The 26,106-nt window shown below is 39.6% G+C and overlaps 1 protein-coding gene across 3 annotated transcripts in view; it reads left to right on the top strand.

The window, feature by feature from the left end:
- SYT1 (synaptotagmin 1) overlaps positions 1-26,106 on the top strand; it is a 338,121-nt gene that overhangs the window by 213,228 nt on the left and 98,787 nt on the right. The window lies entirely within an intron of this gene.

Raw genomic sequence — 26,106 nt, 5'->3', positions numbered from 1 at the left:
TCAGAAACAGGGGTTGGTTTTGAGCTGTGTAATCTGAAGGGAAAGGAGAAGCAAGTTCTCCTGAAGGATACACAGTGCTGAGAACATTTCAGTAATGTCAAAGTTAAAAAAAAAACACAAAACAAAAATCAAACATAAACAACCAAACAAAAAACCCCCAGTTCATCTTAGCTTTTACAGTCATGAGGAGGGAATTCATCTATAGCAGAAACAGGGGTAAGCACCTACTTTTGGTTAAGTGACAGGGTTTTGATAAGGGGTGACAGAGCACCCCCAAGGGTCTCCTCTAGCAGATCACTGTGATTATTATTTTATATGCTATAGCAACTTTGGTAGATATTTTATTGCACTATAGTTATGTGAAGTTGTGCCACTGGTTTATAAATTGGGTAGAGAATTCAATTTACAAGCAGAAAACTGAACATGGTTGCTGGCTTGCTTTCAGTACTGGGAATGTATCTTAACATTTCATTACTTTTTCTGAGGCAAAGTGCACTAAAACTGTGTTTCCATGCAAAAAAATAAACACAATCTTTGCTAGTCTTTTTCAAACTTACCTGCAGATTAAGTGTCTACAGAAATTACCCATTATCTGTTATAATTCAGTGTGTAATCTTGCTTTGAAAATGCTCCACAAAGACAGTTCATGGAACTCTTGTTCTGAACTTAAAACAGAGAATTTGTATAAGATTTATTCTCAGCAGCATACTGCATTAAAAAAAGTAAAAAGGAAAAACAAAATGTAACACTTGGGACTATAGTTAATAGATCTGCTTATAAAAGTGTGGTATTTATGGGCAATGAAAATATAGGAATTGCTGTTAAGATTGATTCCATCCTTACTTCAGCTACTTGTACCTAGGCACTGTGGCAGGCTAGAAGATACTCTTGCATTTTTATAGGAACAAAGAGTAGCCTCTGTTATTCTGAAGCACTAAGTTGCCACAGGTGAAGAATAGAAAGTCATAATTTGTTGTTATTGTTAACTATTTTACATAGAACTGGGTGACTTTGCTGCTGAGAAGTGTTCAAACTAAAGTCTTCCCTGAAGGGTTATAAATCCCCTTAGGTCCATAGTATCCTTTCTTGCATTGCTTTTGTTTTTTTAGTTTGTATTTCAAGTGACATCTTTAACTGTTCTAGGTCTGAAAATCTCTACTTCTTCCAGAACACACAGCCAGTTTGTAAGAGCTGTGGAGGTGGCCTCAAATCTCAGAAGGATCTTGGTATAGATAGGCTCTGCTGTGATTCTGGAGAAGGAAGCTGTGCTGCTGAACTTGAATGACTGCCTCATAAAGGCTGAGTTCCAGCTGGCAACGGAGCAAACCAGCTGCCTGCTCCTGGGCAGGTTTCTGAATCTGAATCTGATCTTAATTAGCAACTTCAGCAAGAGCTCCCTAATTTGCTTACAGCCCCTTTATCATCTAGGGGCATGTTTCAGTACTGTAGCTGGCACTGTTTCCCTGTCACAGCAAGAGCGTCCAAAATGGAAGAGGAAGTTTGTCCTTTCAGATATGAAAGGCATTTCAATCCACAATTAAAAAGAAGGTTCAGAAATGTTCAGTTTTTGCACTTAGCTTTTAGGAACTATACTCTAGGAGTCAAATTCACAAATCTGAGTTAAATGCTTTAGTTTTCTTCGGTATGACACAGAAACGGGAGACTGAGGTTTATCCAGAAGGGAAAGATGGAAAGTGATATGTCTGAAATGGTACTGATCTCTCAGACCAAGGGATACCAAGGAAGAGCCCTTGGATAGGCCCATATAACAGATCATAGAATCATCTTCATAGAATAGAATTGGCTGGGTTGGAAGGGACCTCAGAGATCATCAAGTCCAACCCTTGATCCACTACCACTACAGTTACCAGACCATGGCACTGAGTGCCACATCCAGGCTCTTTTTAAATATCTCCAGGGATGGAGAATCCACCACTTCCCGGGGCAGCCCATTCTAATGCCTGATCACCCTCTCTGTAAAGAATTTCTTTCTAATGTCCAACCTAAACCTCCCTCGGCACAACTTGAGACCGTGCCCTCTTGTCTTGCTGAGACCTGCCTGGGAAAAGAGACCAAACCCCCCCTGGCTACACCCTCCTTTCAGGGAGTTGTAGAGAGTGATGAGGTCTCCTCTGAGCCTCCTCTTCTCCAGGCTGAACAGCCCCAGCTCCCTCAGCCTCTCCTCATAGGATCTGTGCTGGAGTCCCTTCACCAGCCTGGTTGCCCTCCTTTGGACCTGCTCCAGGACCTCAATCTCCTTCCTAAACTGAGGGGCCCAGAACTGGACACAGGACTCGAGGTGTGGCCTCACCAGGGCTGAATACAGGGGCAGAATCACTTCCTTGGCCCTGCTGGCCACACTGTTCCTGATTCACAGCCTGAAAACACGTTCCTTTCAGAGACCAGATATCTCTCACTTTGAGAGCAATTGCTTCAATGTACAATCTCATGGAGAGCAAGGGCACTCACTGGGCTCGAGACCTGGCTGAAGAACAGCATATGTGTTTTGCTGGGAAATGCTATTGGGCAAAATAAACAAATAGCACTGGATATTTTGGGTTCCTTACAAATGTCCCACAAAAGGCTACAGAGCCTGACCCCATGAATCTTGCATTTCTTTTCTAGATGTTCCCACGGGAAAGGCAGATCCAAGTTAGTTTTCCAGCTTGATCCCTTGATTTCTTCAGGCACAGGAATACCAGGAACCAGGGTATTGTATGCTGCAGCCTGAATGATAGTCCTCTCAACCTTTGCTGGCAGCTCTCATGTTGTCAGTTTGAAGCATCCACACAAACCCTTCATTTGATGCAGTGAGGTGGGGGTGGCAGTTCTTTGAACAGAAAAGGGAAAAGGAGTATCCTAAAGCTGGTGGACTGCCAGTGGGGTTGCAAGTCATTTCCACATGAGAAGCTTCCTCCTTCTAGAGATGTGTCAGGACCATTCCCCATGTTGCTCTATGCCAATGGAGAGGAAACTTCCAGGACTGGACAGTCAAATTCCATTAGACAGGGAATATTTTACAGAGAGTCAGTACATTCTTAATGTAGTCAACAATGTTGATAATTATCTCTGTACTTTCTGAAAGATATTTTATGGTCCTTCCTTACCTGAATTTGCTGTTTCTCCTAGCCAGAACTCACATGAGAAAACTGGCATAAGCAATATAGTTGCTAACCCAACATTCAGACTTCTTCAGGTTTCAAACCCCACTTCTCCTTCAAAACTACCTATTTTATAATCTTTTCTAAGACCTCAACACCAAATTATAAGCCAGCATGAGCTCTAAACTGGAATATAGCATTTCAGTTCTCAGGCCCAGAGTCAGCTATTTGTAATACTCCATGGGTGCAGATCTACTTGGAGGTAGGAGATAAGGAGGACAGAGGAAGATAAGGCAAGTTTACTGTTCATATTTCAGTCTAGTGTAGCATTTTACATTAAACTTGGTAATGGTAATAACTTCATATGAAACTGTTCCAGAGCACCAATTTCTGAACTCTCTTGCCTCATGAGGTATTTATTGATGAGTTTTAAGTCTTAGGACAGCAAGTTGGACAAGATGACAGAAAAGAGAATTGGAGAGGACCAGTGGACAGACAAGAAAGCTTAATGTTACCTGTACTCAAGGCATAACATTAATGATTATAACATAGCATTTGAAAAAAATATCAGATTGACTTGACTCTTCTGAAACAGCCATGCATTCACATGATAGTGCTTGTATACTACAAAAATTCTTAAGCATGCTGCTTTTACACAAATACAAGAGGATATAAATGTAGGTATGTAGGAAGAGACAGAACAGCAGAGAGAAAACAGTTACAAAAATCTTCTCTTCTGTTAATGCATTAACTGAAGTGTTTAAACTGTGCAACATTCTTCATTTGCAGTGGCTCATTTTTATTAGGAATCTGCTGACAGCTGGACTTCTGAAAAGTGTGTGAATCTGTCCAACATCTCTACATCTCAGTGCCACCTAGAAGAAGAAAATTAGCTATAATTTTATAATTATGATGACAAGAAGACTTTTTTTCCCTGTAGAACTCAATATTTTGCTTGGTAATCCCTGGTAGAAAAGGAACAGAAATTATACCCTCTTTAAAAATAAACAACCAATCCCCTAAATTGTGTTCCCATTAGGTAAAAGAATTTGTATTACCAAATCCCTCATGACATAGCAATGCTTGCTGAACCCTGCAGTGCAGAGTGAGTGAAAAGTGGTGAACAGGTTTTTTCTTGGTTTTGAGCCTTTCTCTTGACTGACCTACACCATTCTGCTAAATAAAATGAAAGAAAACACAAATACATTCTTACTTGATATAGCTATGGAAGTATAATCTCAGTATGCAGACGTAATTCTAGCACTGAAATGTTAGAATTTCAAAAGGTTTAATCCAGTAAAGTATTTAAATGTGTACTAACCCTTAAGCTCCTGATTAGTGCATTGGAAAAAATTTTCTGCACGTAGTTTGGAGGATCGAGACTTTAAACACTTACATTTTTAATGAATGCTGCAGTTTACCTGATGAACTACTACATTTATTCTTATTTTAATGCAAATTAACTGTACTTCAGCAATGATTATTTTGAAAGCTTGTAGCTGTACGTGTGATATAATTTTAGAGACGTACCACACACACATATAGTGGTAGTAGCTAATTTCTGTTAAGATCTTAATAAATATCAGTAATTTTTTTTTACCTTCCATTTCCTCTTAGTAAGCTGCTTGCTGAGAGTTGTATGCTTTTTTGTCACATGGCTTATCATCAGAACACACATTTTCATGACTGTTGTCCAAAATGACAGGATTTATAGGGCAGTTGTTTAGTTTAAAAGATCAGTAGAGTGCTACTTTGAAATCATTTGGGACAGGGGAGAACTGAATTTTTCCAGTGGAAACCATTGGAAGAATGTAATTATCTCACTTGGGATTTGGGCCAACCCTACAAACATCCAGTTTCCACAGAAGTGATTGAGATTCTTTCCATTTAGTTTAATGAGAGTTGGATGGGGCTGTAAGGCATTACAATCCTTTTGGGAAAATCCCTGGGCCTCTTTCATCACTGCAAAAGCTTTGGACCTTGGTTTTATGCTTCCTCAAAAGCACAGCAGCCCTTGCATCAGCGCATCCCCACCATTGTTCCTCATCATTACTGGCTCAGGAGGGAGCAGGCCACCATGGTGCCACTTTCTGTGCCTGAGAGGGATCCAAGATAATGAGAAGTGATGGGGCTTTTACTTTCTTCTGGGTTTAGGTAATCCATAGGTTTTAGTGAATTGTTCAGCTGTTTGGTTGATTGTATTGGAGTGCTGTGACAGTGAGCAAGGAGCAGATATGATGTTCCTCCAGTTCTGCCTTCCTTTCAGCTTGGGTGCTGAGAAGCATCTGAAAGTCAGCATCAGACTGCCACAGGGTTCAGGAGTTTTTGGTGGCTGGACTCCACCAGCACTTTAATTCTTCCAGTAAAATTATAGGATTGCCTCCAATGCCATTGGTAGTTCTCTTTTGGGGCAGTCTTTTTTAATCTTTCCCCAGGTATTATGAGAAATTATAAAGTACTAGGAGTATCAGTCATTTATGCTAAAATGTATTGCTTTCTGTAGGTTAACAAATGCTCTTATGTCTCTTTGGTTTGTTTTTTTTAAGTGGTAAAGACAAGCTATAATACACTTATACAAACATAGGACTAAAATCAATTATATCCATACTTATAGTTGTAGGGGAATGTACTTACTGTCCAGCTGTACCCACATCGTGAGGATGTTAAATTACATCAGTTTTTTCCTCATTCAGCAGTTTCAGAATGAGGATTGGGAGCCGTTAGGACACTGAAATGTCAGTGAGGATTCTTGATGTAGCAAAGCAATGCTGATACTCCCTGCTTCCCCACAACATTTTATGGGGCAAGGAAAATAGGGAGTTTTGTATCAGTATTGTCTTTGTACTGACATCTGGGGAGTGGAGAACTGAGAGCTATAAAATATCTTTGTTCCTATCCTGATGCTTGGTGAACTTAAAATTGCCTTTTCTACACTAATAAATAAATAAATAAATCAGTGATTCTTTCTCCAAGAAGGTGCAATGTTTGCTTCCACCAGACAGATGACCACTAATGACAGTAGATGTCCTCACAATCTCCATGTCAAGAGGTCTCATGTTCTGAGAATTACTGTTACAGAGTATCTTGAAGAGATGTATCCCTTGTAAGCATCAAAGTTCACCTGTGATGTGAAAGTAAATGATAAGTAACTTGTGACTTACAGTCCAGTTCTTCTCACTGTCTTTCATCTACTGCCTCTTTTCCTTACTGTCTCCTAGTTCCCTCATCAGACTGCATCTTCTTCTCTCATTTATACTTACTATCTTTCCAGAAAACAAAAACAAACAATCAAAAAACCCAAACCAAAACAAAAAAAAAACCCAACAAAACAAAACCAACCCCACAGTTTGTGGTATGCTAAGACTGTCACAGAGAATACCGCTATGGGAGGAAGAGAAGAAAGAAGAAAGTGAAAGCCACTGAAATTTTTTGGCTTACAGCTGAGAGAGGCACAAGATTTCCTTCCAGAGCTAGTCTCTGCTTCGTTCTCCACGCTGGCTGGATGCCTTGGGATATTCTTGATGAAAAAGAATAAATATAAACCAATATTTCTCTACTTTTCCCTCTACTTCACAAAAAGCTTGCTAAGAAGGAGTGAACAGCATTCAGCTAACATTTTAGAAAAGCAGACTGAATACTGATGTTTATTTTTCAGTAACTTCCAGACTAGTGTACTGTAAAATATACTATTTTTTCTTGTGAGTGGCTGAAGTCATGAGTGTAAAACTAGCTGGTTTTTTTGCTTAAGATCAACAGGGCTGCTCTGAGTGATTGCTCTTTACCCGATGGATATGTTGAACATTCCAGCTTGGAGCCATTAACTGGTAACCTCATAACCCCACTCAAATGTTTTCTAACTGCTACTAACTATGCTACTGGTTGGACATCATCGAGTCCATCATCAGCAAGTTTGCAGATGACACTAAGCTGGGGGGGAGTGTGGATCAGCTGGAAGGCAGGAGGGCTCTGCAGAGGGACCTGGACAGACTGGAGAGTTGGGCTGATTCCAATGGGATGAGGTTCAACACGGCCAAGTGCCGGGTCCTGCACTTTGGCCACAACAACCCCATGGGGAGCTCCAGGCTGGGCACAGAGTGGCTGAGAGCAGCCAGACAGAAAGGGACCTGGGAGTCTGGATTGACAGGAAGCTGAACATGAGCCAGCAGTGTGCCCAGGTGGCCAAGAAGGCCAATGGCATCCTGGCCTGTGTCAGGAACAGCGTGGCCAGCAGGTCCAGGGAAGGGATTCTGCCCCTGTACTCAGCCCTGGTGAGGCCACAGCTCGAGTCCTGTGTCCAGTTCTGGGCCCCTCAGTTTAGGAAGAATATCAAGGTCCTGGAGCAGGTCCAAAGGAGGGCAACCAGGCTGGTGAAGGGACTCGAGCACAGATCCTATGGGGAGAGGCTGAGGGAGCTGGGGGTGTTCAGCCTGGAGAAGAGGAGGCTCAGGGGAGACCTCATCACTCTCTACAACTCCCTGAAAGGAGGGGGTAGCCAGGTGGGGGTTGGTCTCTTTTCCCAGGCAACTCTCAACAAGACAAGAGGGCACGGTCTCAAGTTGTGCCGGGGGAGGTTTAGGTTGGACATTAGAAAGAAATTCTTTACAGAGAGGGTGATCAGACATTGGAATGGGCTGCCCCGGGAAGTGGTGGATTCTCCGTCCCTGGAGATATTTAAAAAGAGACTGGATGTGACACTCAGTGCCATGGTCTGGTAACTTTAGCGGTAGTGGATCAAGGGTTGGACTTGATGATCTCTGAGGTCCCTTCCAACCCAGCCAATTCTATGATTCTATGACAAGAAACATTTTTGGAAGGAGAGTGAGAAAAGTGAGTTGTATATAACCCTGCAATGTCAATTGCAAGCAGCAAAATTTTGTGCACCCTCAGATAATAATTAACAATTGAGACAAGCCAGGATAAATGGCAGCATTACCAAGTTGAGAGAGAAGCTAAAGGAAAATTGGTTATAGTTTGGCTTCCAGAAGATTGTTCCCTGGTGAGAGTTGGCTCAACTTGAAGGCATGTGAGGTCAAGGTACTTGCAAGGCTTATGACTATCAGAAACTGCTTTTGTAGAGGGATAAAAGGGCGATCAGAATATAGTTTACATGTTGACCGTAACTTTTTTTAAGGAGCTGTTTAATGGGGTTTATTTTTTGGTGTTATTTTTAACTCTTCAGTGGATGGATCTGTGGAAGCCACTGCAGAGATACTGGATCTGTAAGCCATTAGCAGTGAGATAAATGACATTTATTTTTGCTCCAGGGTAGGATTTCTTCTTCCATCAAGTGTCACCTCTACCATGATATGTCTGAATAAATAAAACTATCTTCACTTACTTTAGTGGAGTCTCCTGGGACAGCACTGCCAACATAAGTTATATATATGATTTGAGGTGGGTTGAATATTAGTCACAGCAGGAAAATGTTACTTCCAAACTTACTGCATATTCCACATGATGGAGACAAAAACTTTATCATTGTTTAAGGGCTATTTTAGTGTAAAAATAAAACTCTCTGGCCCATTTTTACCCCTGCCAAATGCACTTCTCATGTACTATGATATTCCTGCATGTACACAAAACATTGGCTATGAAGCTCCACTGAAAAGGAGTACTGATGAGGTCCTCCTTCACTTCAGCTCCAAGACAGGCTCCTCACCACCTAGCAGATCCAAGAGTTTGTGACAAGTCTGATAAGAAACACTCAAAAATGTCATCTCAGAATAAGCAGAAGTTATCTACTAATTTCTGGAGACCTTTCTTGAGATTTCACCAAATAAATCCTAATTTTGTTGTTTTGCAGAGTAATAAGCCAGTATCAGTGATCACAAAGTGAGAAGAATAATTGCAGATTTATTTCTGAGGTCATTTGGGCAAATCAGTATTATTGTGCTCCATTTCTTGGCTGTTGAAAATACAGCAAAGGCAGCACATGGTTAAGATTCTAATTTTATTAAGTGTGTGCTCACCAACACAGTCAAATTCTAAGTCTAGAAGAAATTAGAAACTTTGCATCAGATGTTCTATGTTGGTTTTAATAATTTCTGTTTTACTATGTCTTGTTTCTTATCTGATTTTTACCACCCATAAATTACCATTCTATCTGTATGGTGCCTTAACAATCTGTGCTGATTTAAAGAATTTGCAGGTGTCTGAGCCATAAGAAGGTCTTCATACATTATAAAAGCAGTTTGTGTGAGTACTATATATTCAGTGAATGTAGGAGAAAAGTGGGATCAAAGTAATACAAAGAGTAATAGTAAAAATAATAAATAAAAATACACAAACAATAAAAAAATAATTACTAATTAGTAAATTAAATAATACATAATAAACAAGTTAATGTGATGTCCTTACTGCAGTGTATATACAGCTACATTTGCACCAAGCTCTAGAAGCTCCAAATTGCACTGAAATCAAATTATGATGTAAAAACAACAATGTATTTGACAGTTTCCTTTTCATTCCCTAGGAAATGTGTGACAGGGTGATAAAATACACCAAGAGAACCTATATCTTACTGAGATTTCCCTTATATAAAGTTAAAGGCTTTTTATTTTGAACTTCCCTTAATGTTACATATTTAGGAGAACGAAAAGACAATTTTTTGATATCTCTGTTACCCTGAGGCTTTTTAGTGTAGTGCACAACACTGTTAACCAGCAGTGCAAATATTCACAAGGAGAACACTTTTTCAGATGCATGGCCTCTGTAACAGCCTGTGTAGCATATAAGATTCACCTTAGTATAGGGTTTCATTTATGAAGGTGACTTTTGCAACTTTCTACAATGAAGTAGATGTCACACTAGCATACAGAAAAATACTATGAAAATAACTATTCAATTAGCAATTTTAGGCTTACATTTATTTTGAAAATTAGCAACGACTTATCAAAAGATCCCTTTTCTATGCAACACCACATGTACATTTCCTAAGCTAAAGTCATGCTGTCAAAAACATGCAGTGCTTTTTGCCTGTGTATTAGTAAGTTCACCTCAAGACATAAACATGCAAGCATTTTTCAGCATAGTTTTGCTGAAATTAATGAAACTGTTTACCATGGACAGGTCTCAAATCAGATCTCTACTTGTTTATAAAAATACCAGACAGCAAAGAAAATTACTTTAATGGGACAACTTTGAGAATTTTAATCAGTTATGATTTTGTTATATATATAAAAAGGAGCCCTCTGTCTATGATTTTGAAACAACTTCCAGTATGGGATTTATCTAGCTCATCTATTGCTCTTTTACTTGAAGCTTGTCTTTTCATTTTTGGAACTAGTGGGACTGCAGTGGGCTAAAGAAGCGAAGTGAAATGCTGATAGTGTTTTATTTTGTGTTAAGGATTGTTGCTAAGGCAGTGTCATGAGGGGAGGAAGAATACGGCCTACATCTTACTCAGCCTAAATCAGTTTAAACCTACATATATCACCCCCTGTAGAAGAGAGCAAGCCTATGGGCTATAGGTTAGAATGCATGGAGAATGCCTTACTCACCCCTTTCACTGAGGCTGATGCAGAAATCCTTTCTGGTAGACCCAGGGTCTCAGGAACATTGTTCTGTGGAAGAAGTGGCTTAGCTTCTGGCTTATGTGGAGCAAGTAGTTCACTGGTTAGGGTTCTAACCAAGAGCAGATAAGTCTCCATAGCTCTAATCTCAAGCCTGATTCATTTTTTCATTTGTGAAAAATGGTAGGAAGAGTCAGTTTGCTGGCCCCTAGTAGAATGTCATATCTACAGTATAGTTCTTGCATGCTCTCATTCCATGAATATGCTCTAAGTCAAAGTGTGGCCTGCTGTGGAGAATTTGCCGGGAATATAGAGCCATGCCTGTCCCACAGGGTCAAGGCCATACTGGAACTGAACATTTTAGCAGTCTGGATATTACTTAATTCAAATTTTTTAATGAATCTGGTGAGCCTTGAGAAAGGGAGGAAGAAGAACAACTATGAGATCCGAAGACACTCTTTACCTGTCTGTATTCAGACTCCTGACAAGCACCACACTGTTCTGTCTTTGGCTTTCCACACAGTTATTTTACATGGCAGGAGGAAGTGGGCAGTTCAGACTGTTTTTCTCAGGTCTAAGGAATATGCAGAGTAACTTGTCTGCTGTAACACCTCATGGAAGTCTGTTGTGATTAACTTTTCATCAAGACTTGTCCTTTTTCGACCTTCTTTCGTCTGAGAATTACTGATTATAGCATTTTAAGACAGTTTTCTAACATTAATTTCTTACCTGAATTTTAGAGGGAAAGAAAAAACGTAAAACACGGGGATTTATTCTTCTAAATTGGTCTCACAGCTTGTAGACTGTGTACTAGGTAGAGGCTTAAACACATTATTTTATTACCTCATGGCCATTTAACACTCACTGCTAGAATCACTTATGGCAGAATTTGAACTGAGATCACTGTTTTCATTCTGAAGACAATGTCTCTGGAACATTTATTTGCCAGGAATAAAAAGGGATTACATAATAAGATTTTTTTTAAAAGAAATTCCTTAACAAGGTTTTGATGAAGCCTGATTTTGCTGTGGACAACTCACATCAGTAGCTTAACACATCTGCAAGAGTGTTTAGTTTTTTTAATAGTTAGTTTCTGCCTTAATAAGTGAGACAGAAGGATAACTTACAGCTTCAAGCTTTTTTCTTTTTTCCAATCATTTTTTCTAATGGAAGCACATTATCTCTCTCTGTTAATGTGGCCTCTGTTACTGTTGTAATGTATCTGTGGACACATTATCACTGCTTCTGCTTCTGTTCCAAAGCAGCTACCAAGAATTTATTTGCAGATTACTCACCTACTATTAAAATGGTTCTAAATAAAGTCAAATGTCAGACAGGCTGGCTCTTGGAAGCTCTTTTCAACTTTAAAAGGAATTCTGTGTGTTCTCTGCAGTGCAGAAGCACCATATTTTATTAGATTAATTTTAATTAGACTGCAGATGCAACGGTGGTTTTTGCAGATGCAAAATTGCAATGCAAAATTGGTCTGGTTTGAGGCACTTTCAGCCAGTAACAAACCACCATCTCAATTGCATTCATTTAAATGTGTTAACCTGTTCCTTGCCAGGTAATCACTATGGAAGGACATATATACCTTAGAAGTAAATGTGTTGTTATTGTCATGTAGCACCATATGCTGAAAGTGAAGTAGACAATCATGCGAGGGAAAAAAAGGAAATTACAGTGGAGAATTTATTCACTCTTAAATAAATCTTTCTGAGAATTCCATTTCTACTTATTTAAATTGCTTTAGTGTTGTTATTTTCCAATAAAATCTTTGCAAGCCTTGGGCTTTATTGATTGCTCTTCAATCCTCAATGTTTTTTTTTTTTTATTTTATGATCTTTTCATTTTTATTCCTTTATGCTTCACGGAGTCCATTTTCTTTTGTTGTCTCTCCCTTTTCTGTTCTGAGCTTAACTCATTTCTGAGACAGAGGATTAATTGTTCATTACTGATGATGCTACAGGTTTGAAAGAATTGTCAATTAGCTATTGCAAGTTCTCATGAGGCGAGAGCACAGCTTCTTCTTTGCTTACTGACAGAGTACTTGCAAGAGGGATTGGGAACCAGGGACAGGATCCTCACTGGACAAAAGTCATCTGGCCCTCACTGGGACTGTGGCCATTGATTTTAGCAGAATGAGCCTTTAATCCTGACTTCTAATTCCTGAAGAGATTATTTTTCCTATGCTTATTCAATGGCATTCCCTTTTATTTTTTGCTTTATCTATTCTGGCCAAACTTGGGGTTAATCACTTCAGGTTTGATTGTATTTGTACAGGGACAGAAGCAAGAACTCTGCTGTGCAATTTTAATTTTAAGGTTTATGATTTTTTTAATGTCTTTAATCAGTAGCAATGAAATTAATCCAGTGAGAAGAATGGGTTTTAATTAAATTATTTTAATAAGTAAGATGCTTTTTTGAGCAACAAGGGGATGCAGTGTTTTTAAGTAGCAATAGACAATATGTCCACATAGAGCAGCTGCAATGTTTAGCTGTAAATAGTAGAGCAAAATATTACAGCATGACACTCTGATCCTGAGAGCAAGTCACAGGCCAGCCTTTCTTGACTTTCCATCTTTAAAATTAAATTAGTCTTTTCTTCTGACCATACAAATTAGCAACTCATCATTCAGGAAACAATTCAAAGATAAAAAGCAAGTAACATGGTATGGTGTTAACTAGAGGGTTGTAGGTCCGAGTCTAGTATAGACCTTTTAAGTCAGACCCTGATGATGATTTACTGCAGCAAAGTCAAACAAGGATGTCTAATAATTGATCTTCAGAGCTGGTGTGGGTTTCTGTTTCCTGTTCTCTTCCCATTGAACAGAAGAACCTGCTGATATTTCAGCACTCACTTTTCAGTATGCCCTTACAAAAATGCTTCACTTAGTGGAGAAAGTCTGGCCTGCAGGTACCTGTAAGATCAATCTGTTCTGAGTGCACTCAGTGGCAATAGATGATTGACGGAAGGAGATGGAAGAAAAGGATGCTTTTTCTGTGAGCTGAGCTCATACAATTAGATTCCATAATGGATGCAAGTGCCCAGAATGTTTCTGGTTGTCATTTGGGCAGCGTAAATCAAAACTGATGCCTACTGCAGATAATTGAAGTGGACTCTGGTACCAAGAGAGAGTCTCTCTGTCATAACCAGGAAAAATGAGTGACATAATTTGGGAAAAGATGCAACCTGTGTACAGGATTACTTGGCCACACTTCAGACTCAGTGCAGGTGGGAGTCAGCAAGTCTCTGCATGGTGAAAAGCCTCCAAGGTTGTCTGTCCAGCAGCCAGATGTGGAGGTTTAAAATGGAGGGGGTTCATCTGAAACCCTTTGCACATGCCTTGGAACAGCAGATTGGTTCCCCTCTCCAATTAACAATGAAGAATGAAAGAAAAGAAGAAAAGAAGAAGGCCTACTGTCTTCTTTTTGGGAATGAAGGAGGAGTGGAACAAGGCTGGGTCTTCTGATGCTATGATGCTAGCATAGCTTGCCACTTTTTATGTATTAATCTGAAAGTTGGAGTGCTCCTCCGGGAAATGGAGAAACTTAAATTAAATTCCTTCATCAAGCCAAAAGCTTTAATGTATGACAACACTTACAGGGCATGCTGAAGTCATGCCATTGTGTATGAAATAATTCAAACTATAGGCCAAAATTATAAAGGAGAAGAGAGTTCTGGTTGTCATTCATAATTTTACTAAATTTTAGAAAAAGCAACAATCAACAAATGAAATATGGAAGTTGATTAAGAAAGGCTTCTTTTTCATGGTCCCTCTCTTTGTCCCGAAGCTTTTAGAGTCATACTTTAACTCTACTTTCTGTCAGGTTTTAAAAAAGGGGGATAAAAATACTAGATGAGATTTTTAGGGAGAGTTGCTGTCTTAAGAGACAAACCAATTGTAGTAGCTTTTGTAATAGCAAATAAAACTTAACAGGACAAAGAAAGCATCAAGACAAACTGCCTGCTTTTGTTCTGTCCTTCAGGATGATATGTGTGCTTGTAAAACAGGCCTCTCCAGGATTCTTTCAAATTCACATTATCCCCTAATCTAAAACTATCAACTTTGGTTTACAGCTCATGGCCTAGCTGAATATGGGACCTGACTAGAGCTCATGTAAAATAATCATTCAGGCTAATTAGCAGAAGACTGAGGCAAAACAGGAGGGAAAACATATTTCAGGCATGCTAAACTAGTAACTTTTAACATTGCTAGGTAGGCAAAGTGGAAGCACAGCAACAGTGAGGAGTGTGTCTGTAGCTTACTGAAATGAAGAATGAAGGATATGAGAAGCAATTTGTGGGTAGTATGTAGGAAATGTCGTTTAAAAGATCAAATGTAGTCTTTCCACAGACCTGAAGAGCTACATCTGTACAACAAACATATAATTTTGATACGGATTTCATCACCATAACCATGATGTTCCGGACATGTATATGCAGTTTGTGTTCTTGGTTAACTTGGTTCTGTGGGTAACTTTTAATATCACTTAGGAGCAGTTTTAACTTCTTCCAGACTGAATAAGAAGTAGGGAAAACTAGAATGCCTAGCATTTGCACAGAGCACTTTGGAGAGAATTGTGACCTTACTTTATTGGAAAAAAAATTAAACTTTTTTTTTTCATAGCGACCAGAAAAAAGCCTCAGAGTTCTTGTCCTAAAAAGGGCAGTCTTTCTTCTTAGTGAGTGTAACTTCAGATTTTATTAGATCTATTAATGAGGTCAAATGATGCTTTTAGGCTGGTAGCTAATGTAAACCATATCAATTTATCACTTTGGCAGTGGCTTCTACAACAAAGTTAATGACTATTACAGCGTTTATAGTTAGCTAGTCAGGAATGGTGCAAAAAGGCAGAAGTTAATAATGAATCATCATCCTCATCGTAATAGTGCTACTAAATGAGCTTCTGAAAAAGTAGAGCAACATGGCTATTAACCTTAACTTTATGTTGAAAATAGATTTTTTTCCTACAAAGGCCACTACTGATACCTGATTGCACCTTTGATAGCTTCTTGCAGAATAAAGGAGGTTGAAATACTAGGCAAGGGCACAACCCATATTTAGATTCTTTTCTTCACTCTTTCGAAATAAATCTAAATGCTTAAAAAGAGAAAGGTTAAAACCTGCTTTTTGTTTTTTCTTTTTTAATAGCAGGTGAAAACATTTTGTCCAAGGCACTTGAATTGTATACAGTCAATAAATAAATGTCTGTTTTCTGCATTGACCATGTAACTGTCTAATAACATACAGATGCCACAAACCTGTATCTTTATAACATCCTCTGATACACCTCTTCATGGCAAGAGCCATGGGCTGGCAGAACAAAGCAGAAAACTGTAAAAGCTCTTGTGCACATGCATGCCAGTGATGCTTTCTTGGGAAGTTTGGCTTGGTGAGGAAGGAGCAAGGGGAGTTACCTTTTGTGGTGCTTGCACAGGCAGAGGTGAGATGTGCCGTGGGAGTGTCACTCATTCCATCTCAGCACTGGGATGGCTGGGCGCTTGGTAAATTTGCAAAGCTTGTATAAATACCCTAGCCAGCACATCAGCTTAGTAGATAAAGATCATGAAAAAGTTACTGTTGGAATGCCTGTGCCATGCCTGGGACCATTCATTCCCTCAGCACACACACCCCAGACGGTCTGACTGACTGCACACTCTAAACAGGTCACCTACCTGCCTTGGCCTGCCAGTTGTGCATCATATACCAGTGCTGCAGAGCCTACACTATTATGTCCCCAGTCCCACCAGCCAGTGTCATAACATTCTCAAAACACCTGCAGCATGGATGTTTTACTCTCTGCACTTTCCTGAGCTGAGCGAGCTGCCACATGAAGGACAGAGGTGCCTGCCAGGAATTCTCTCCCCCATACCCCTGCACAACTGAATCAATTCACAATTTGAGATACTTTGGAAATGCCCAGATACAGTCACCACCAATGTCACTTAGTCCCACTGAGGTGAGCCCAGCCATCCGGGGGTTTAATAGCCCAGTCACAACTCCTGCACCCTGCTCTGCTGCACCCCAGAGCTGACAGAGATCTGTGGATATGTGCTTGGCTCATCCTGGTCATGCCATCCAACTGGACTGGACTGTAGGACCATTCTTGGTGTTACCCTAAAAACAAAAGTGACAGACCATGTGGGATGTTTCAGTCCTGGTGACTATGGATGGGGAATTTAATCTCACACTGAGAGTTCAACATTAAAATATTTGCCATACAATCAAAACAAAACAAAACAAAAAAAATTCAAAAAGTAAGCAACACTGTGTGGCCTGAAGAGTAACTGAATGTATTTTGGTTGAAATCCAGTTTGTCTGTGGCTTACTGCTGTTGTCTTAAGGCCTTAATGCGCAGGCACTTCTTTTGGAGAGTCTTGGCTAAAGAGACTCTCTTAGTTTTCTAAGTTTCAGGGCCCGATCTTTGGTCATAACCTTGACCTCTAGTGAGAAACAAAGATGTCAGGTTGGATGTCTGGGTTGCCTCCAGAAATTGGGCATTCCTGTTCTAGGTGGACAGGATCCTAGGAGGGCCTTGTTGAGGTGATAAAAGGGGTATTTATCAAGGGTTGTGCACAAGGGAGCACTAAGCTACATGCTCGGACAGACTGGATCTGGTAGTGTACGAGCCCAGTGTGTTCTCACAGACTGATGGTTGGACAAGGGCACAGCTCTTGTGAGCAATCAGGTAGACTCAGATGGCCACGTACCCCCCATAGGCTTGAGACCTTGTGCTGTAAAGTCTCCTAGGCAAGACTGCTGTTTCAAATTCAGCTGTGTGCAATGTCTAAACTGGTGAGGCATTTCTTCTGAGTTGCTGCCTTGAGGCACTACCCACACACAAATGAGTGTCTATTAATAATGATAATATTTAATGAAATAATCTTGTTCCAAGTTTTATCAGTACATTTAAAATAACTGATCAAGAAATACAGATATTCAGATGATTCTATGGAGTATACACTATTGCTCAGCAAAAGAAATAAGCTTTTAAAGATAGATTTCTGTCACAAAAAGAAACGGCTGCTTTTGTGAGCAGTTACTGCCCACACACAGAATCACAGAATCATCCGGGTTGGAAAGGACCTCTGAGATCATCAAGTCCAACCCTTGATCCCCTGCCGCTGTGGTTCCCAGACCATGGCACTGAGTGCCACATCAGTCTCTTCTTAAAAACCTACAGGGATGGAGAATCCACCACCTCCCTGGGCAGCCCATTCCAATGTCTGATCACCCTCTCTGTAAAGAATTTCTTTCTAATATCCAACCTAAACCTCCCCTGGCAGAACTTAAGTCCATGCCCTCTTGTCTTACTGGGAGCTGCCTGGGAGAAGAGACCGACCCCCCCCTGGCTACCCCCTCCTTTCAGGGAGTTGTAGAGAGTGATGAGGTCTCCCCTGAGCCTCCTCCAGGCTGAACACCCCCAGCTCCTTCAGCCCTTCCTCACAGGACTTGTGCTGGATCCCTTCACAGCTTCCTTGCTCTTCTCTAGACCTGCTCCAGCACCTCGATCTCCTTCCTGAACTGGGGGGCCTAGAACTGGACACACTGAAACTGGCCTAAGATACAGCAAAACCTTAAAAACAAAGCTTTAATAGGAGCTGGAAGGAGATACTTTTTTTTTGCTCCTTGATTGCTTTTATAATTGATATATCACTACTACAGCTGATTTTAAAAATTAAAACATCAACAGAGGCTTTTATGTCTGAAATTACTAAACAATTGGGTTGGACTTGATGATCTCTGAGGTCCCTTCCAACCCAGCCAATTCTATGATTCTATGAATTTTAGAAACAAACAGTTCCCATGAATCTTAACTGCAGAACACATCTGTTTCTTTAATATGTAGGTGGCAGATGAAATGCATTTGTGTTACATTCTATACTGTAGATGAGTCTTTAACCTGTCTTTATCTTACCTGTCAGAGAGGGGAGGCCTAGGTTTATCCTTTTCAAGGGCTGAATAAAAGCAGATATATGAGCCTACTTAGGATATGTTCAAAGTCAATCATGTGGCTCTACTGGGCTGTTTAATGGATAGAGGCAAAAGATCAAGACCTTAGGGAAATGGTATCATGTTTTTTATGAACAAAAATGATTTGATTATTTACAACGTCGAAAATACTTTGCAGTTTTACATTTGTCCTTGTTTTACATGGAGAGGCAGTAAATTTCACTGAGAACTTCTCCAAATATTTTCATGAGGTGGAAAATGAAGAACTCAACTGGCAACAAAACTGAGGAACAGCAGGACTGTTTCAATGGGTGGGTTAATCAGTTTGATGTATATGAGGAGTAGATTTTATTTCCTCTATATTATCCCATACTTCAGTCCTTTATCTTAGTGTATAGATTCTGGTTACAGCATTGCCAGCTGGATAATAAAATGGCAGGAGTCAGGAGAAGAAAAAAAAAAGTTTTTAAACCTTTAAGTAAGAAGTGAAAAACTATTATCAAATCAGCACATCATGACAAATTAAATAAGTCTCTTTGCTTAGGCTATAGAATTAAGTTTTAAGGTCCCAAACACTCTGCAAGAACATTTTCAGAGCACAGCATGTCATTACACTGTCTGTGGGACAATAATTACCCTGCTGACAGTAACTGTTCCACACCACTAGGAAGTGCAGTGTTTCAGTCCTCGTTTTCAGTAGCATCACTGTTCTATATGAAACTGTCATGCAGAAATTGTGGAAGCAGCACTCTGACCTGCTTCTTTGGAAGAAGCAGAAAGAAGAATGAAGAATGAAGAATGAAGAAGGGCTGAGCAAGGCTCCTGGTGCTGCAGTAGCTGAGATTCCAGTGAGATTACAGCCTTGAGGGGCCTGATGCTGGTACCTGTGATGCCTCAGTTGCATGCTTGGCGCTGATGTCACACAGTGTCACTAGTAACCAGCTGAGTATCTGGAAATGGTCAAATACCAAAAGTGAAAACTAATTACTTGACTCCCTCTCTGAAATGCTTATATATCAATGCATGGAATATGGGGAAAAAGCAAGAGGAACTGGAGATCTGCATTGGGTTGCGTGGCTATGATGTAATTGCAGTGACTGAGATGTGGTGGCACAGCTCCCGTGACTGGAATGTTGTCATGGATGGCTCTGCACTATTTAGGAAGGAGAGACTAAAAAGGTGAGGCAGTGGTGTTGCTCTTTATGTGCAGGAGCAACTGGAATGTCCTGAGTTTCACCCAGAGGGAGAGGTAGAAGGGGTTGAGAGCTTGTGGGTAAGAATTAAGGGTCATGCAGATGGGGGTGAAAGTGTTGTGAGTGTCTACTACAGACCACCAACCCAAGAAGAAGATGCTGATGAGGCCTTCTACAGTGAACTGGAAATAGTCTCTAGATCACTCTTTAGTGCTCATGGGTGACTTTGATCACCTTGATATTTGTTGGAAAGCTCACAAAGCCAGGTATATCCAGTCCAAAAGGCTCTTGTAAGTTGGTTATTAATTCTTTTAGTAGTGGCTGTTCTCCTTTAGATCTTAGGCCGTCGTCTAATAGCATTCTGTATTAAGTTTTTGTATATTAACAGATTATGTTATGTGTAACATACAAAAACAGATTATGTATGTTTTCACAGGCTTACCGACATAGTTTCTAAAAGTTCATCTTGTCAGAAATCACAAATCAGTTCTGTTTTCTTAGAGGACTTTTCTGCTGCATAATATTTTTTAAAATGCGCCAAATTCACTTGTCCTTCCTTGGCAATGGAGTTTTTACCTTGTTTTGGAACTTAAAACATTCAACATGTACAGTGCATGACTAACTTGAGTACTCAAGAAATGTGATTCCTATTTTGAAATAAAAACCTAGTCTTAATATTTGCAAGGAAAACCTTGAAAATGTAAAACAAACAAACAAACAAAAACATTTCCAAATATTGAAAAACTCAGAAAGAAGATAAAACAAAACCAGTGTTCATTGTATGCAATTAATTAAATCAGCTAAGAAAATCAAAAATATATGGGCATAATTTTTTCTCCCATCAATTTCATTACTTTTGAGCCTATCTTCTTGATTTCTGAGTCCCAGAATCAGTATGACTGGAGTATTTTGTCCCTAGGAAAATTCCAGTTCCAAGTCAGAGGGAGTTACTCCAGATTGTTTTTTCTCACTGTTTTGTTTCCTTCAGACTACCAATTGAAGTTTCAAGTGCAATATATTGAATATGTCACAGGTAAAGTGAAATATGTTTTAACCACAAAATACAAGTGTCCACATGATGGAAAGCAGTCACCACAAGCTTCTGCAGATTTGTTTGTCAGAGCTGAGTATTAGTCCCGTGGGTTTTGTTCCTTCTCAGGAAACTATTTCACCTCAGCTGCTGTTGGTACATACAGTTTTTGGAAAGCCTTCAGCAAACATGTCTGGCTTCCAAGTTTGATTGGAGGCTCCAGCTTTCTTCATCTTTCCCAGCTGCTCAGTGTGCCCACTGCTTTCTCTGGCAATTATCTAAAGCCAGAATTCATTTATTTTATTTTAAAAGCTTTATGGCAGCAGATATATGAACTGAGAGGAAGCATCAGTCTGAAAATACTATCTACTTGATTAGAAAAGCATCTTCCTACAAAGTCTTTCCATTTCCTGCACTGTTTTCTGTAGTGAGACAGAGGTTTTAGCAGAAGGGGAAGTCTGTTTTATTTGTCATCCTGGCCAGCGTTGTGGTCTTTCACAAGGAACATGCTGTGCAATAGGGAGATGAATTGCTGGTTCCTCCTCTGAGCTGTTGCATGCCAAGTGGGGAATATCGTTCTTTCATGGAGGGCAATGGAAGACAAGGCTGTATTTGATGGGAAAAGGGAGCAGGACCCGAGGGCTGGGAGTTGTGAGACAGTGAGAAGAGGCAGCAAAAGATGGCACTGCTGGGAAGGGCAGCCAGGCACCAGGGACCACAGGAAGGACCTTCACCTCCACTAAATTTGTAACCGTATCTAGGACAGAATGAGGGGCAATGGTTTTAAATTAGAGAAGAGTAGATTTAGATTGGATGTTATGAAAAAATTCTTTACCATTAGGGTAGTGGAAAAATTGGAACAGGCTGCCCAGGGTATAGTTGAGGAAGTATACCTGGAGATATTCAAGGTGAGTCTTGATAAGGCTCTGCTCAACCTGATCTGGTTGAGGATGTCCCTGCTCATTGCAGGGGGCTTGGACTAGATGACCTTTAGAGGTACTGTCCAACCCAAATCATTCTGTGATTTTATGATTACTGCTAAATTTCGTGTTGGTTTATATGCAGAGACTGGGATACAAAGTCATACGAAGCTTGCATAACTTTGCATTATAATGTTTAATAAAGAAGCTGTAGGCAGGACTATATTCAGTGAGTGAAGCCCATCTGATCAGCACATTTTCACAGACTGTTTTGCATGTGGGGAACTTTCACTGTCAAAACACTCATGTCTTAGCTCAGCTAAAACTTCAGTAGCTTCCGTAAACTATTCATAGAGATGGGCTTATTGCAACTGCATATACTGAAGAAATAGAGAAAGTGGAGGGGAATGTCAGAATTAGAGTATTCATTCAGATGTTTTGTAATGGTTCCTTCTCGTGATGGGTCAAAGGTGGCATCATTAACTTGACCCATATAAAAATCTGTGGTAAATGTAAGAAAATGAAAATAATAATTTGCAAACATGTTATTAAAACAAGAAATTATACGTAAGAGTGTTTGGGTTGGAAAGGTATGCATAAGCCTGAAGGCTAGGATTTAAACCATCAGTATTTGGAGGTTTGTATTTACAGTTTTTATCTTCCTCTGTTACAAGACTTTTTACCATGTATCAACATTTGCTGTTCTTTGAATTGATCACCTTTGTATTCCTTCGGCTGTCAATAGTTGTATCTATTAACTGGATCCTTGCTCTCTGTACATTTTCTTTACGTAATTTCTAAGGAAAACCAAACAGATTCCCAAAACATGGCCCCTGGAGAGTATCTATACAGAAAGTCTGAATATGGTTATATATGGGGTTTGCTTTCTGATTAAAAGCTCTATATGCAAAAAGCTTAGATAAAACTATGGTTTAGTAAATGAAAACTCTCTCATGTTTAAACTGCTCTCATGTTTAAGCTACCAGAGCTTTAGATTAATGCAATGAGCTTCACATATAGCTATGTGGCAGTTGCAGCTTCCTGTTAAGTATCATGCTCCCTCTGAAACAGATATTCTGAAACAGTCTTCACTCCTTAAGTCAGCTCCTCTCTTCAGTTCTTCCTTCACCTTCCCCCTCTTTGTGTTCTAAGTTGGTGAATTTTCCTTCTGACATCGTACACAGAAAGGGAAGAACATTATTAGGATGAAGGATTTTATTTTCTTTTACAGAGTGTAGCACTTCAATAATGTTACACGTTTTGTGACTTCTCTCTTGCTGTCTTTCTTCTGGAGTCAAATGTCCTCTGAGGCATTTGATAATTTTAGATCATCCAACAGGAACGTCAGCTGTAGACCCAAGGCCTGTATTTCTCCAAGCGTTTTGTGGATGGCCAAGACATAGAGGACACAATTTGTAACTCTTCAATTCAGTAAATCATAATACATCCTTTTCTTTGAATCCAGCATATTCAGTAGGATAAGGTTTAATGACAGGTTGGGAAACAAGCTACATTTAGCACAGGGCAGTAGAATCAAATCAGTAGAGTGAAGCAATGGGTCCTGAGGAGGCAGCCCTGCACTGCAAACCTTGTGGGGGTAATGTTTTGGTTTATGTTTGCTCCTGGGGGCCAAGTGCCTTTTGCAGTTGGAGCACTGTTAGATGAGCTCTGGGAGCACGTTTTCCCATTCCATCCATCGTGCTCTCCCAGGTTGCATACATAATGAGTCCAAGCACAGTATGTGGATGTGATCTGGAGATGTGCCTCGTATGCACTCCCAAACTGAAATGATCTATGAGTAACATTGCAGCTGCTGTATTTGTGAAATGCTACAAATGCATCAAATGGCCCACGATGCACACACAACCCTGGCTTGGCGTTGGCAGAAGGAAGCGACAGAGAGCTCACAAACTCCTTTAGTTGCATCCATGTCTGATTGATGTTCAGCATGAGTGAAGGATACAAAATCAGTACTGCAATGGCCTCAATTATTAAAACAATCCTAGAGCTTACTCTTTGCAGTGCCCTTCTATTGTTCAGGAGTAAGCCATGCATTTCTTTTTCTCCACACTGTTTTTTACAGATAAGGCTTCATTCCTGCATTTCTGAGTGAGCATACCCTGTTTGGATTGGATCAATAAGACTAATTCACAATCTTACTTACTGACTGTGCTACTCAGCAGATCCCCTCCTACAGATTTGTCTTTAAGACCCTTGTAGAATCACCGAATTACTTAGCTATTTGTGACAGCATCTCCAAATTAAGTATACGGTATTTGCCCACAGGAACAGAACGAAGAAAATAGCACTGAAATACCAGGAAGGTTACACACAAATAAAACCAATAGTTTTTCCTTGACCACCTAGGAAAGTATTGCTTGTTTCAAAGCACCCCCTTGTGCAAGCACCGGGTAAGACAAGTTGTACAAGAAGCTTCTGGTTCCCTAGCACCTCAATCAGTTGGTCAGGATCTACATTTTTCATGTCATGTCTCATCTGCCACAGAGGTCTTTTGTTCAAGGGATCACGTCCAAAGGCCACCTGAAGTTTCAGACTGCATGACTGAACAGGATCAAACTGGTTTATTATAGATGGGGGTAGTCTTGAAACTGTAGTTTCCCTTTGTTTTCCATTTAAGCACTAGAAATTAAATTATTTTAAAATCTTGCGTTAATTGTGTGTCAATTCCAACTGGAATTAATCATTATGAATCACCAAAGAGAGACGCTGTGCAAAATAAAGTTCATATACTATCAATACAGTTTTTATAGCTATTATTCTCAATTGGTTAAAAGACTAAGAAAATTAAGGCTGTATCCTTGAGTCTTCTGAAGTGACTAATGTCTTAAATCATTTCATTCTGGCATGTACACCTTGAGATGACTTCATAGAAAACTGATTTTTAATTACTTACCATTTCTTGTAATTCAAGTTCTCCAGCAACATCATGAACCGGGAAGCACAGATATAAAAACTCCCGAAGTCCTGAGTAATTTTGGAAAATCTTGTTTATATTATGTAAAATCATTAACATGGAAAATTATTTAAATAATGTTTTCGAAAGGAAATAAACTTAATTCAAAGTTAGTGATTAACTTATGTTTCACTTACCTTAAATCTAACATTTATTTCTGTCAATGGCAATGTTCAGATGTGCCATCCCCCTGACAGAGATAGTATACTTTTATTGGGAAGAAAATTCTTCCTTTTTGTTTTTTCAGAATTGAATGTTGGAAGTTGTTTTGGAAATGTCCTTTATTGCTTGTGCCTTGTTTAACAAAAACAGAGCATATTTTCTTTGAAGAGATAAATAAGGAATTTTGCACAATTCTTGGTTTATCATATTAATTTGATTATAATTTAATTGCATCACACGAGCTATTGGATGAAATTAAATTACAAACAGATGAGAGCTGACAATGCATTATGAAAAAGACACTGAGGTATCTGCAGGAGTTTCAAATACTCCTCAAGGCACCCTGCATTGTTTGTGCTCCAGACAACCAAAGCAGCAGTTCCAGAGTGTCACTTTACACAGTAGTTTCAGCACAAAGTCTCCTGATTTCACTCCCTACACAAGATTTTTCTTCTGTAGGATGCATGTGTATACATCCCATTAACACATTCCCTGTCTCCTCGGTTCCTTGTTTCTCCCAGCTTACCTGTGTTTCTTGTGTCCCTACTCCTGTAGATTAGCTTGGATGCAAAGCATAGTGTTACATAAATACCATTTCAGATGCTAGAAGTGTCTAACAGACCAAATATACACATGAAGTTTAGAATTTCAGGAGAGCACACATTGCTTGGGAAAGGGCATGGGTTTACATTTGAGAGTGATGGATGATGAAAAACCTAAAAAATTGTGGGAGCGTCAGTTGAGATAGGAAGTGTCTCCGTGCCAGATTCAAAGACAAAATGAAATCATTAATGTATGAAATACATATTTTAGGTTGTGATAAATGCAGATCTAATGCAACTTTAACTGCAGAATTGCTGCTGCTGACTCCGTAAAATGCATCCTATAAACATCTGTTAATCTGTTCCCTGTTCATCTTTTAACATTCATTTGTTTAGTAATCAGTTCTCATTTGTTCTACATATGGTACAGCTTCCCTTTTTTAGCATTTAATGAACATTTGGAGGCAAAAAATTATTACAGAAATTATTGTTTAACTGTTCTCCTATATTGTTTTTCTATGTCACCAAGGATGTTTGAATAAAAGTTAGAAAAAATGGTCAATCAATTTAGATTAGGGACTGTGTAGGTGCTTTGTTCTCCTCATGAACTGCTAATTTGTACTGGAAGTCCCTGTGACCATATCTCACACCCTACTTAGGTCCTTTAAACAATTTTTTTTTCTCTATTTATACTGTCCATTCCATTTTGTGACTC

Source organism: Heliangelus exortis, chromosome 1 (assembly GCF_036169615.1).
Source record: "Heliangelus exortis chromosome 1, bHelExo1.hap1, whole genome shotgun sequence".
NCBI lineage: Eukaryota > Metazoa > Chordata > Aves > Apodiformes > Trochilidae > Heliangelus > Heliangelus exortis.
The sequence above is the reverse complement of the archived record's forward strand: the minus strand, read 5'-3'. Positions and strand labels throughout refer to the sequence as shown.